A 13474-nucleotide genomic window follows, 5' to 3' on the forward strand; every position below is an offset into this window, starting at 1 on the left:
CATGAAAATAAAGAAAACCCAAAGTTACAGAGTGAAATATGAATGAACAGGAAATTGAACAATAAAAGCCGCCCTCTGTTTCCATCTTCTCAAAGTCAATGGGTTTTTTGAATGTGTTTTTAGTCAGAAGCCCTAAATAAGGTCTGTGGTTAACAAACGTTGAAGAGAATTTCAAGTTTTGTTCTACGACATAAAATATGTCAGTAAATACCCTACTCATAAACTGTGAAACTTTTATGTGTCTTTAAAAAGGCAACTTCTAACAAGTGGCTACGTGAGACGACAGAACACCGCTGGCGACGCAGCTTTATTGTAGTTCATTTATCGCCTAATGTTCATTTTTTAATTCTGGTGATTACATTTAGGCTTCTATAATCTTGAAAGTGTTGTTCATTTGTGTAGATTATCTTGTCGAACAAGAAGTGTAAATATCATGAATGTTTATCACAGAGCTTATTTTCTGCAATGATCCAAAATCCAATGGAAAAATCCCATAGGCTTTCTGACGAGGAAACCAGGGCAAAGCTAACCTCCGGGCTGGCCTGCAGAAATTCATCTTCCCTGGGGCCCTCTATTGAAAATTTCTGCAAGCTACAAGGTTATGTTACATTTGTACATTTCATATATATCATGTCAACATTTCTAAAGTGGTGTAGTTCGGATTACATGTATATGGGCTGAGTTTCTCATTAGCAGGAGTCAGGGATGGTGGATGCTGATAGCGTAATGTCTGGGCAAGGCGTCTGCCAAGCAGCAAAGAGCAGCAGACCACTGTTTGAGATCAACACACAACAAAAGCAAACCTAAACCCTCATCATGTGGTTTTTGTGCCTAAACGTAACCACATGTTACGCACAACATAAAATTCAAAACTGAAGCATAAAGTATCCACTACATACAAAATGTACAAATTTGAAATATGCAACGTACAAAACAAACCTATCAGTGGTTTGCAGAAATGAAAAATCTTGCGATTGAATTTGACACAATATATGATAAAAAGTGCTAAATATAACAGCAAATTTTTAAAAAAAGTATAAATATTATTCCTCTGCTCACTGAGCACACGACTGTGCGCAAATGCTTGCTGAGAGCAAAGCTGCAGGAGGAAATACTTTGGCCCACACTCTCTTATGATTGGTTTGCTCACTGTATTTGTTTCATGCATTACGAAAAAAAATGTCATAACCTTTCGCATGCTCAGTCCTGCAGTGTTAGAACTAACATTACTGGAAATGTCACCAGGTTCTGATGAGGGAAATGTGCTGGATCACTTCTATCCAGAACGTCAACTCTCGCGCCTGTTCACACACAACTCAAACAAATAACATTCACTTTTAAAAGGGCAAAAGGAGAGAAGAAAAGACTAAAGGCCAGACAAGGTAAAAGACAAAAGACTTAGATGGAGGTGAAGAGAGGAGGGAAAAAGACAAAGTTAATTACAGCGAGTGAAGAGGCATTGAGCTTAACTGCAAGTGTCCGAAACTAATGCTTTAATAACAAACACTGATATCAACTAACAGTCAATCCATCGACTAACAGTCCATCAACGGCAGCCGACGCGTCAGCAACCCACAAGCCATCTCATTCTGGTCTGTGTAATTACATTAGGCTACTTAATCATCTGATTCCCAGCTATCAAACTCCCATTTACAGATTGAAACCTTGACAGGTGTATATATAGACCAGACCACATCTAACCACAAGCCTTGATAAGTGAGGCAGACTTTGAAGGTTAAGGTCTATTCAGCAGCACCACTGCCCTCTTAAAGTGAGAGAGACGGAGGCTGAGGCAATTTCATCCAGTCCTTTGCAAAATGGAAAAAGTAAAAAACCATCCTCAAAGAACTGTAGAGCTGTTTTGTATCACCAACTTGCAATGTTCACAATCCAATTATTATAGGATAGCTTTAAGGAATTTGTGAATTCCCAGCAGACCATGCATATACTCTTCAATGCTTGTAAACACTTTTGCCTGACCTCAGCCCGCTATGTGTTTCTCTATTTCAGTTAGCTGTTTCCTTTATTCCCCACAATGTTTTTCAGTGGGTATAGCGCTGATTTCCCTTATAGCTGAACTGTAGCTATAGGAGAGGAGAGTGATGGCTGAGGGGTGTTTACTTTTCATTTCATTTCTGGTCGATTTTATCTACATGTCAGTGGAGAAAAGTGTTCTATCTGCCTCTCCCGCAAATAATAACCTGTATGATTTTTACATGGCAGTGCAAAGTGGTGGCACCGACTCTAAAACCTGATGTTCAAATTGATCTTTCAGGTAGCTGAAAACACTCTGCCATCAGTGTCCATTGTAGCCTCCACTTGAATTTTCCCTATGACATGTCCTGCTGTATATTTGGTCTAATCTGCCAGATAAAAAAAAAATACACCACCAAATAATACAGGGTACATCAAAGTACCTGCTTTTTATGGTGTCAGGTGAGTTGGCCCTTCAGGATCATGGACAGTTACCTGCTGCAGAGACCTTTCAAAGCTCATTTCATTCAGTGGGATGAAGAAAAAAGATCCAGTTACTCATTAGAATAAGAACATTTCTTGAACTCTATATCAAAATATATGGTATATAGTAAATATACATTGTCTCGTATGGATGAGAGTTGTAAATTATGACTTAGTATCTCAAAATAATGACTTAGGAATCTCAAAAAAATGTCTTGCCTATCTAAAACCAATGACAAACTTTCTGAATAAAATGTCTGACTTATCACAAAATAATGACTCGAAACGGTGAGATTTCTCAAAATAATTACTTACTTATCTTGAAAAAATGGGTACTTTTCTCAAAACAGTGACTTAGTATCTTAGGTCTTTATCATAAAGACCTAGTCTCAAAATAATTGGTTGATTGATTTCTCAGATTGACTTAATGCCTCAAAATAATGAGAGGCCTCCTTCAAATAATGACTCAGTATCTGAAGATAATGAGTTAGTAACTCCAAACAATGAGAAGCTTTCTAAAAAAGAGTGAATTATTATTTCAAAATAAGGTCTTGTTGTTGTTTCCCATTATTTTGAGATATTAAATTAATATTTTTTGAGAAGTTTTTCATTTAAGATACTTACTCATTGTTTACAGATAAAGAATGCATTATTTATAGATATCACACTGCCCGTTTTTTTTTTTATACAAATATATCCGTTTTTTGCGAAGTGGGAGAATATGGTTTCTGAATTTTGCGAACCCTCAGTTGATGTTATCTTTTCTTTTAAATTGGTGGCATATTCTTTCTCTGTTCAAAAATAAAATAAAAACAAAACCATATCAGCTTATGGCAGGAGTTTACTGGCTGCACCTAAAAAAATGAACTCTTCAGACCCAAATTAATTTCATGATTCAGTGTGCAGCCTGTAATACCATCCGCCGTGGAATCAGAAATGAGCAGACCTAATTCAAATGAAAAAATCTTATTCCCAGTTTAGGTAATGTGGGTCAGGAACAGCTGGATCCTGCTGCTGATCCACTCTGCTGCCGTCTGCTCTGCAATCCATTAATAGCTGCGTTTATGCACACATGAACAGAATCTAATATTGTTCTCTAAACATTAAAATAATACTGCTTCCATGCAGCTTCGTCTGACTGTTCTGACAGGCTTGAAATGACCAGATGTTTTGCTAACTCCTCTGGCCTGCTGACTGCATCTGAAATAAAGGCTTCTGATAGAAACTATTACATGGTAAATGAAGCATATCAATGGTTTTTAAATCACATTGGTGCAAGTTTCTTGGTGCTTAAGCTGATGAAAATTATGAGTCCTGTTGACCAGATCATATTAAAGGAGTTATAATAGATGTGCCAGTGTGAGACTTAATGTAACCCTACATTCACATTAAATCACATGAGGTGGAGAACAGGATTTCATCTGCATTTTAAAAACTGCTCAGCTTGGGGGAGCGCTACAACATTTATACAATTTCCTGTGTGTCATGCAGAATATCTGTAATGCTGTGAATTGGATTTTCACAAGCCCTCTGGGAATTATTCAGTTCATTGCTCATCTGTGATGTTTCCTGGCATTTTACAGCAGAAAAAAATTACAATGTTTGTTTGCATGTTGGATTTTGTGGAATGATCTCACCGCTGTTTTCTTACATTTCTAAAACTGTAAACATCAGCCCATTGAAGGCTTTGCTTTTTTGTTTCTCATTCATGTGTCGGCTGTAAAAGCTGATATCCCATGTTTTAGCTACAATTACAGTTTAGAAGTAAGGTGATGGCATCTGTTCTGTTGCTAGTGGGATTTTAAGATTTATCAGGATGACACCTTTACTGTCGCTCTGTTACTATGATGGCTACACTTTTGTTTTACACCTATTTAGTGTGGAGCTCATATAGGCAGTATTGGTAAGGCCAAAATGGAACCTGATGTAGTGGATCTGTTTTTGAGCCTGCAGCAGCCGTGTGTGTGTGTGTGTGTGTGTCTGTGTCTGTGTCTGTGTCTGTGTGTCTGTGCGTGCGCTCGCGCGTGCATGCGTGCGCGAGCACTTGGTCAGTCGGCTGGCCTCTGTGTGCTGAGGGATCAATAACCGGCTGACTCCTCGCGGGAAGTCTCCTAGCTGCCTCGAGCCTCCAGGCAGGGGCCCGCGTGCTTTCTGTCGGTGTGGGTTTCCATGGGAACAGTCTGTAAAAGTGTGTGTGTGTGTGTGTGTGTGTGTGTGTGTGTGTGTGTGTGTGTGTGTGTGTGTGTGTGTGTGTGTGTGTGTGGTTGAGGGGGTACACTGAGATTGGTGGATTACCGCTGTTGTGTGTGTGTGAGGGGAAAAGAGAGAAGAAAAGGTGAACACAGAGGTTGAGGGAGACGACGAAACGGGAAAGCGAAAATGAGAGGGAGCATGAGTGCAGTAAATACATGCACGCACATACACACACTTAGGCCTATGCATACACAAAGAGAGAGACAGAAAAACGACATTTAAAAAAGACAGTAAAACAGATAAGGTCGTCTTGCGTCCTCATTGCTTTCCCCCTCCAGCATTACAGTCCCCTCTAATTGCCTGCCGCCCTCGGCCCTTTGCCTCTTTGTTGATTCACGCCACAGGGGGGGGTATGGAGGGGAGAGTGGATGTAGAGGGCCACAGGCTGTCTGTAAGCGCTACCCCCTCCTAACCCCCCAAAAAAAACCCAGAGAGATTCTGAGCGGCAGGCCAGCAGGTGGCCATTGGCCTGCTGCTCATCTGTCCGGTTTGAAAGTGATGCTGCAGTGATGCATATTCAATACGGGTCGAGGGTGACGGAGGTGGGACAGGGCGTGTGTCTGCATGTGTGTGTGTGTGTGTGTGTAAGAGAGAGAGAGGCAGACTCATCCTGCCATTCAGACAGTCAGTCAATGACAGAGGAGCCACTTGCTGGAAAGCCCCCTCTCTCCCCCCACACTCTCTCTCACACACACTCACACACACATACACACACACAAACAGAGGATGGCATATGGCGGCAGCTGCCCGGCGCGTGTCGTGATTTTTTTTCTTTTTTTTAAGAAGCAGCGTGGTGCGCGCACAAATAATGAGCCTCGCCTCTCTGTGGGGACGAGCCTCGCACTATGAAAAGATGAAAGAATTATGGGAAGGAAGGAGATGAAAACCTCCTGTAGAGCTGCTTCTTCTCCTGTGATCCATAACTGTTGATTTAACAGTTGGCTACTCATTTCATCATTAAAGTCTCCGTCCTCAGCTCCTCTTCTCTTGCTCTCTGTCTTGTTCACATTCAATTTAAATTTGCTCCCTTTAGGTCATTTAATTCCTCTTCAGTTTGAACAGATTCAGGTGCTTAACCTGCAAGAGGAGACCTAAGGATGCTAAACTCAGCGTCATTACACTCGTTTTAGATGGTTACCTTTTCAAATAAATGTCATGTCCACTAACGACTTGCTGAGTGTATCAACATTTTAAAAACTCATTTTCAGACTGATTGCCAACAGGACTCCCTAAAACACAGGATGTAGTAATGTACTATTCAGTGAGCTCTTTGACCGCCAGCCATCTCAGCCCATGTTCATACTTAACATGATGACCTGTGTGAGCATTTGTAAAAATGCACAACAAAAATTCTGAATTATTTCAGTCTGATGAAGATTAGAAGTCAGTGTGAATGGCAAAGTAGGGGATAGTCTTATTTCTTAAGCCTGGAAAACTGGACAAACTAGACCAAATAATACAACAACAGTGTTGGGAATGTTACTTTTCAAAATAACTGCTGCTTCAGCATGAAAAAATTCACTTTTCATCTCGGAAAACGTACTTTGACAAAGCAATCTTGACTCAGGGCTCACTCACTAGATTTTTGTAGCTTTCAGCCAAAGTAGTGTTGTAGTTCTCAGTATCAGTCATAGTCTCGAGACCACTTTTAGAGGGTCCCGGTCTCACCTCAGAATCAAATGCATTTTGCCTCAGTCTTTTCTCGGTCTCTGACATCACAATTCTGTTGGTTAAATTGTTTAGCTTCTCAGTGCTTGCTTGTATTTGTTCATAGAAATCAGAGGGAAATTGTACATAACTCTCATATCTATCTATCTATCTATCTATCTATCTATCTATCTATCTCTACACACACACACACACACACACATATATATATACACAGAATATATGTGTTGTGTTGTTTTTGCATATGTCAAAAGAGAACAATCTGGATAGTACAGTACAGTACAAACACACAGTTTTTAAAGTCACATGCATCGAAATTCATAGATCAGGTCAAATTTAAAACTGCAATAATCATGTTAAGAGCAAGAAATAATTCACTTAAGGGCAACATTCAAAAAACTGACAGGGAGGGGGTTTATAATTTAAGAGGAGAATTTCATTTTTTTTTTTTTAAATTTTTGAGAGTTTGTACAAGACTATGTATTTCAATGTACGGGATGGACTTGTGGAATGGGTTGGGTGATGGGTTGAAACAAAGCATGAACATAAATCTGTTTTAAAAAATTTACATTGTATTATGTACATTGTATTTACATTATGGGTCATTCAAACGGACTCACTGAGCAAATAATTTTATGATGAACAGGACTCACGTGAAGGCATCACAACAAGGCTGCACTAAGAGGTTCACTCATCGGCTAACTAAGTGAGCTTTTGCCTTCGTCCTCTGTTCCCTTATTCCAACACCATGGCCCCGTGAGTAGCCTAGAAACTAATGATAAGTAAAATACCTTTAAAATGTAGCTAGCCATGTACAAGTTGCTGGCTTCCTCCGTAACTTGCCGTAAATATAAATGCGAGCATTGTCAACCGTGTTCGCGTGTCAGTGGCATTTCTCTTGATACGTTAGCAACCGCTAGCCAGCTGCTAACTAGCGTATGTTTTTGTATGATATAGCGTTTATGCTAATTTTATATACCGCATTTTGTATTGTGCCAGGACTAATTGTACTTCATGTGTCAATTTTAGTGCACTCTGTTTTATTTTTAAAGCAAACGTGCTAAAGTGTATCCCACCAGCTAATTTGCTTAAGTCGTGGTTATGACAGAACTGATTAATGTTCGTTATTAGCTAATGCTAACATGCAATAACACAACAGAAAGACTACGAAAACGGGCACAATGCAAATGCAGACCTTCAAAAATGTGTTGTTTTTGTTTGGCTTTGCAATTTAAAGGTTAAAAATTGGACATACAAGTTGAAAAAATCAGATAAAGTGTTGTTAATTTATGAAACGCCCAAATATTTTTTAAGGATGCTCCAAACTGACCTGTAGCCTATTCGTGTGCACTGACCAGTGGTAATATTGTTATAATATTAAGTTGTAAATGCAGTACAACACATATAAAATCAGGGCTGCACAATGATATTGGAATGTCATCAGTATTGGCAGATATCGGCTATGAAATGAAATATTGGAATCGGCCAACATGTTGATTTCTGCCAATATCACAAATCAATATTTTCCTCTTTATTGACAAAGTGAACATGTCTGAAACATCAACCCTAAGTTGAAGTATTTTTCTTATTTTGCACAATGAATGAATATTACATACACAGAAAAGCATTGTATTTTATGTCTTCATCTGCTGGTGTGCCATCACAAGAGGAGTAAGCATTATATGATTTGATTCCACTACAGACTTGATGACCATTAAAATTAGGTGGGGAAAAAAAGGTTATACTAATTTGGGTATCAGTTATCTGGCAAAAGCAAAAAAAATAATATTGTGCATCCTTAAATAAAATGTTGATTTGTACTCTGTTTGTGTGGACACATAAGGTTATAATCTTAATTTTTGGACTTGTGTTTTAACAGGTGTTGACACTGACCACTCCAGTGGGATGCCCATGTTGCTCCATCTCTGCTCAGTGTGTAAGTAATGCTCTACACTGAATTTTGATGAGGTATCAAAGCATTTTGTTGTTTGTTTTGAGTTCTTCGTCCTTCTTTCCTCTCATCAAAATTAATTGGATGCAGGTTATATTTGTGCTGCAGCTTTTCATTTTCTATTTCTGTTTGTGTGTTGTGCCTTGTGTCTATTATTGCTCTCTGTGTACACTCAGGCAAGCACTGTTACATCTAGTGTACACTGTATATACACGAATATCACATCTAGAAGTTAGTATATGACCAAACCATAGGTGATTAAAAAATGATAATAGGCTTCTCTCCCACCCACAGCCTCTCTGTTTCTGTATTTCCTTTATTTCTGTATTTTCGTCTTTCATTTCAACCCCTTTTTTTATCCCCTCACATTCTCTCTGTAAGGTCTTTTCACCAACCTCTTACTCTCTTTTTTTCATACATGCTTTCTTTGTTCCCATCCTCCTATTCTGCCTCTCTCTCTCTCTCTATCACCCCCCCTTTATTACCTCTGGCGTCCAATTGCCCGGCATTGTAGAAGCTACAACCAAAAATGATGTCATTAATTATTTGGGTAGAGATTATGTGATTAAGCTTTTGTGTGTGTGCGTGCGCATGCACACCCTTGCATGTGTGCATGTGAATGCCTTGGTGAGTGTGTATACATGTATTTGTGATGGTGTGCTGTATCTGGTGGCCACGTTATTAGATTCAGATGAGAGCGGTGAGCCTGCATGCATGGGCAATTTGTTCGTTAAATTGTTGACCCACTGCTATTTCGCTGATACAAAGCAAACAAACACGAGAACAACAAACAGTCAAACAAACAAACAAATAATGTCCCCCATCTGAATCTCTCCTGCTGCAAAGACAATGAGTAAATAAAACAGATGAAAAGTGAAATAAATCATGCTGGCATCCAAAAGATCAAACATGAGCAGGATGCTGAATCACACACACACACTCTTAGAGTTTTTCTGTTGCACACTCTGTTTTATTCAGGTCACAGAGTTTTGTTTATGAAAAGACTGATGAGGGAGAACGACGAAGGGGGAGTAGCAAGAGAACAGACGAGAGGTGAAATGTTAGAAAAGAGATAAAGAAAATTAGGTGACAGAGACAGGTGACGAAATCAACACAGAGAGAAATTTGGGGTGTGAAGTTCAGCACTGTTGCACATATTGGACCAAATAAACAAATGTATTTCCGGACAGTGTCAGTAAGTGCCAGATTGTGATTCATCATAATGTGTGTGTTGTGAGGGGAGGGGACTGGAGAGGAGGGCAGAACGGTTTATAGGCCAGCTGTGTGTAGTCTTTTAGTCAGTCAGTGACCTAAATCACTGAATAAAAAGAGAGGGAGAGAATGAGAGCAAGAATGAGAGGAGTGTGTGTGTGAAGAAGAGGAGGGGGTTGTAGATACAAGGATGTGGAGGGGAGATAAACTAAGTAGGAGTGTGTAAGTAAAAGACAGAGAGAGGAAGAGGAAGAAAAAAGATGAGAGACAAAGGTTGAGGAAAGAGGATGTTGACAGAAAGAAGGAAGGAAGGAAAAGTTGGGGGTGAGCGCAAACAGAGAAGCCTGAGAGTGATGACATGTATTAGGCTGAAATTATGCAGCACAGACATAAATATCTTGGCTTGTTATTCGTTCTGTGCCTGCTTTACATTTCCAGAGCAGAAAAAAAAACTTCCAAACCACCACGCTGGCTCACTACACAAATGCACAACCGCTCCCTGCAGCCACAGCTTTCTTTCTCTCTGACTGTTTACTAAACATAGCATCGCACCACTACATGCATAACGGAAGAACAAATATCCAAAGCATGCCAAGCTGTAAATTCGACACATCGAGAGGGATAATTAGCTACATTAGGATAGTAAAGTGTCCTTGACACAAAGTGCCACATTAAGAATTTATCACTATGTTGCAACTTGCAAGTAATTCGTCTTTTTTAATAATTAAGTGGCCAAAATTGTGTTAGGGCTCATTGTGCTTGGAGATTTGAACCAGTACACAACATATACAGCTCAAAAAAGAGAGTGAATCTGTTATCTTTCCCCATGTTGTAAATATTATCATGGTTAAATAATTACATTTGTGATTCAGAGCACACTAAAAGGGATCAGAAACAAGGGCAGAATCCATTAGCATCACTTTCAGGCTTCACATCTGCTTGCTCCCCCGCCAACTTAGGACCACAGCACTGCCGGGGCTTTGGCACCACTGTGCCACACCGATAATTCAGGCACAGCTTGAGATTTTACTATGATGTTGAAAACATAAGATGTCAGATATTTTGATTGGCATACCAACACTTTCCTCCTTTAGGCTTGAAAGATGTCTGTGAATAGTTTGCGGTTTGATTGTGCTCAGAGAACACAGGCTGTGGTCAGCGTGCATTCATGTTGGTTAAAGTGTCAAAGTATGAGTTGTCCAAAGAGAGTTGAAATGAAAAACATTAGATTTTTTTTTCAACCTTCTGATCCCTTTAGTGTCTTTGTTTAAAGCATCAAAGACTGACATTGTTTAAGGGTTTCTGTGAATTGTTTCGTTGTGGTTTAGTCGATTTTGGCAATGGTAAGCAAGTGATTCTACTGACATAGAGTTGTCTGGTACTTTTCGATAGTACTATAATTGTTCTGTAATTTTACTTAAAGAATGGTTTAAAATAAACATACCAAAACATTTTCTTTTTTTTTCAGAATTTTTATACAAACAAAACAGAAAAAAGCTACGTCACATGAGGCAACACTTGAGTTTATAAAAAATGACTTAAAACAGTAAGACTAAAATTATATCAAAATGGACAATTTAAGGTTCCTGAGAACACTCATTTTAAGTGTTACATGTTTCTGTATTTACAGCTTAACTCTTGGTTCAACTTTCAGGTATAAATTTGTCCTTATCTTCCTTATCTCAGCCGGCCACAAAAATAACCTCCGCTGGCCGAGCAGCTTAAGTCTTTTGGGCCACATAGTATCGCATGACCAACCCCAAAATTGAAATTCCATGGTTTGGCCACTATGTAAAATTGGCTTTAAAGCCCAGTATGCTTGCTATATTGTAAGATCACGAGATGACACAAGAGATCAGCAAGAATGCAGCCCTGATTTGATACATAGCCCAAATGTGCATATTTCTTTCTTTGAATGGCGAAGGCATGACCTGCTCTACTCTGCCTCTGATTGGCTTACCCTGACAATGAATAAGGCGGGTCATGCCTTTGCCATCCTTGAAAAAGATTTAGTGCCCTAAATAACTTCTGCAGTAGACGCGGCTTTGCCAAATCTCTACCGGTGGCACACTTCTGCTGTCGCATGCTGTATATCGTCATACCGGACAACCCTATTCAAAGAAAGTCATAAAGAAACAGCTAGTTTTTAATCATGCTTTTGGAATGGTTTCGTCTAATGCAGTGTTTTCTCTGAGGTTGCTTCACAATCTGGGCACCTGCCAGGTGTGAATGTGTTGAACTATACAGAAATAACAAAGCGCTGCTAAAAAAAGGAGCATGCATGATCAGCAAAAACTTTTCCTGCATATCTAGAGTGCTCAAAAGTTTGCAGTTCAAGCCTGATAATCCTTGGCTTTCTTGCAAAGGTTTTCCTTCAGAGGGATTTTCCTCGTTGGGGTAACCTGCCAACTCGTCCAGTGGTTGATGTAGATTTCTCAGCTTGATGAACCTCATGTTGTGTCATTTTCTTCTCCTATAGGGAAATATGTTAACGTATGAGAGACATTACAGTGTAGTGCTTTTAATGCAGATTCAGGGCTCACACACAGCCACTATCATAATCCAACCCACTTCTGCTGCGCTTCGCCACATTTCCAGCTGAGTAGTCAAACTTGGTCTAAATGTTTGGGCATGGTGTTGGTGATACAGAGAGCACCTGGCTGAAAAAGCAGTGAAAAATCTGGATCATTTTTTTTCCCATCCAGTTTCTGCTATCGGTGTGGAAAACCTGTTGGAAGAGCTTGTGAAGCGTGTAACACTTAAGATCTCATGTTATTAAGTCTGCATGGTTTGATTTTCAAATACGCACTGCTGTGGTTCGAGATAAGACTAGTGTCATGAGAGTGTTTTAAAATTCATGTAATTATATGGAAATGTGTTAATTGAAGTCCTTAGCATTCACAAGACATTGACCAACAAAAACTGGTCATGTAATTCAAATGAGACAGAACTGCTGTTTGAAACCTATCCAGAAGGGCGACAGGTCAAGAGATGCAGACTGACCCAATTGGATGAATTTCAATAATTGTTTAGTAAGAGGAGCTAGTTGAGGTCATGACCAGTTTGTATAATGCATTGTTTGGAAAAAGTCCAAAACAGCATGTTAACACAGATGGATTTTTAACCACTCAAACCAAATCAAATCTGAATCATGCATTGATTAAATGGGGTTATTCATATGATTACATAAATGGTAGAAAAGTTAGATTGTTATAACAGAGCATCTTTAAAACTAATGAAGGCAATAGAAGTTAATGCTTTCAGCTGGGTGGCATCTTTCCTCATGTAGCAGTGGCCTATGTTGCCTAATGACTGGTGGACAGTAAATAAAGGATTTGTTTTAGTCTAAAATGTAAAGATATTTAACTACAACTACTACACAGATGACATTTAACTGTTTGGATGGCGTGAGTATCAACGCAAACATGAATAAATGACAATGTTACTTATTTTTGTCATGCATTAAGCATAGATCAGAAGAATATCTTAAATCACAAATTTGTATGTGGAAAAAAATCTTGTATGGCCTTTTCAACAAATACGTGCAGTAGCTCTGTTCTTTACATGCATAGTTTTTAATGGAGCTGTATCTTGAGCCAGGATTGTCTATAAAAAACGGTCAAACTGGAGGTGGTTGAGCTGGTGGTTGGCAGTTAATCCAGTTAATTTTAGAAACAACTTTTAAAAAATATATTTTTTGGGCTTTTTGTCTATTTTTAATAGGATAGGTTTAGTGTGAAAGGAGGAGTCAAGTTAATTGTATTTGTATAGCCCATATAGTATTTAATTTTATAGGCCCATAGCTGTGGTTCCTGATTACACAATATGAACAAAACGTGTTAAAAAAATAAGAAAAAATATCAGTGGGAATATTATCTAATACAAATCCAGCGCTAATGTTGTAAATCCAATCCAGTAGTCCGAGGAATTACC

General features: G+C 39.1%; 1 long non-coding RNA gene across 2 annotated transcripts in view; it reads left to right on the plus strand.

The window, feature by feature from the left end:
- Window positions 1–7043: 7043 nt before the first annotated feature.
- The window catches only part of LOC148188759 (uncharacterized), a 39189-nt gene continuing 32758 nt past the window's right edge, over window positions 7044–13474 (plus strand). For both annotated transcript variants that reach the window (XR_015777546.1, XR_015777547.1), the window contains exons 1-2: window positions 7044–7134; window positions 8258–8314. This is a non-coding gene — a long non-coding RNA (uncharacterized LOC148188759). The remainder of the gene's footprint in view (window positions 7135–8257; window positions 8315–13474) is intronic.

This window comes from Plectropomus leopardus, chromosome 9 (assembly GCF_026936395.1).
Source record: "Plectropomus leopardus strain MGB_pleo_1.0 chromosome 9, ASM2693639v1, whole genome shotgun sequence".
Taxonomy (NCBI): domain Eukaryota; kingdom Metazoa; phylum Chordata; class Actinopteri; order Perciformes; family Serranidae; genus Plectropomus; species Plectropomus leopardus.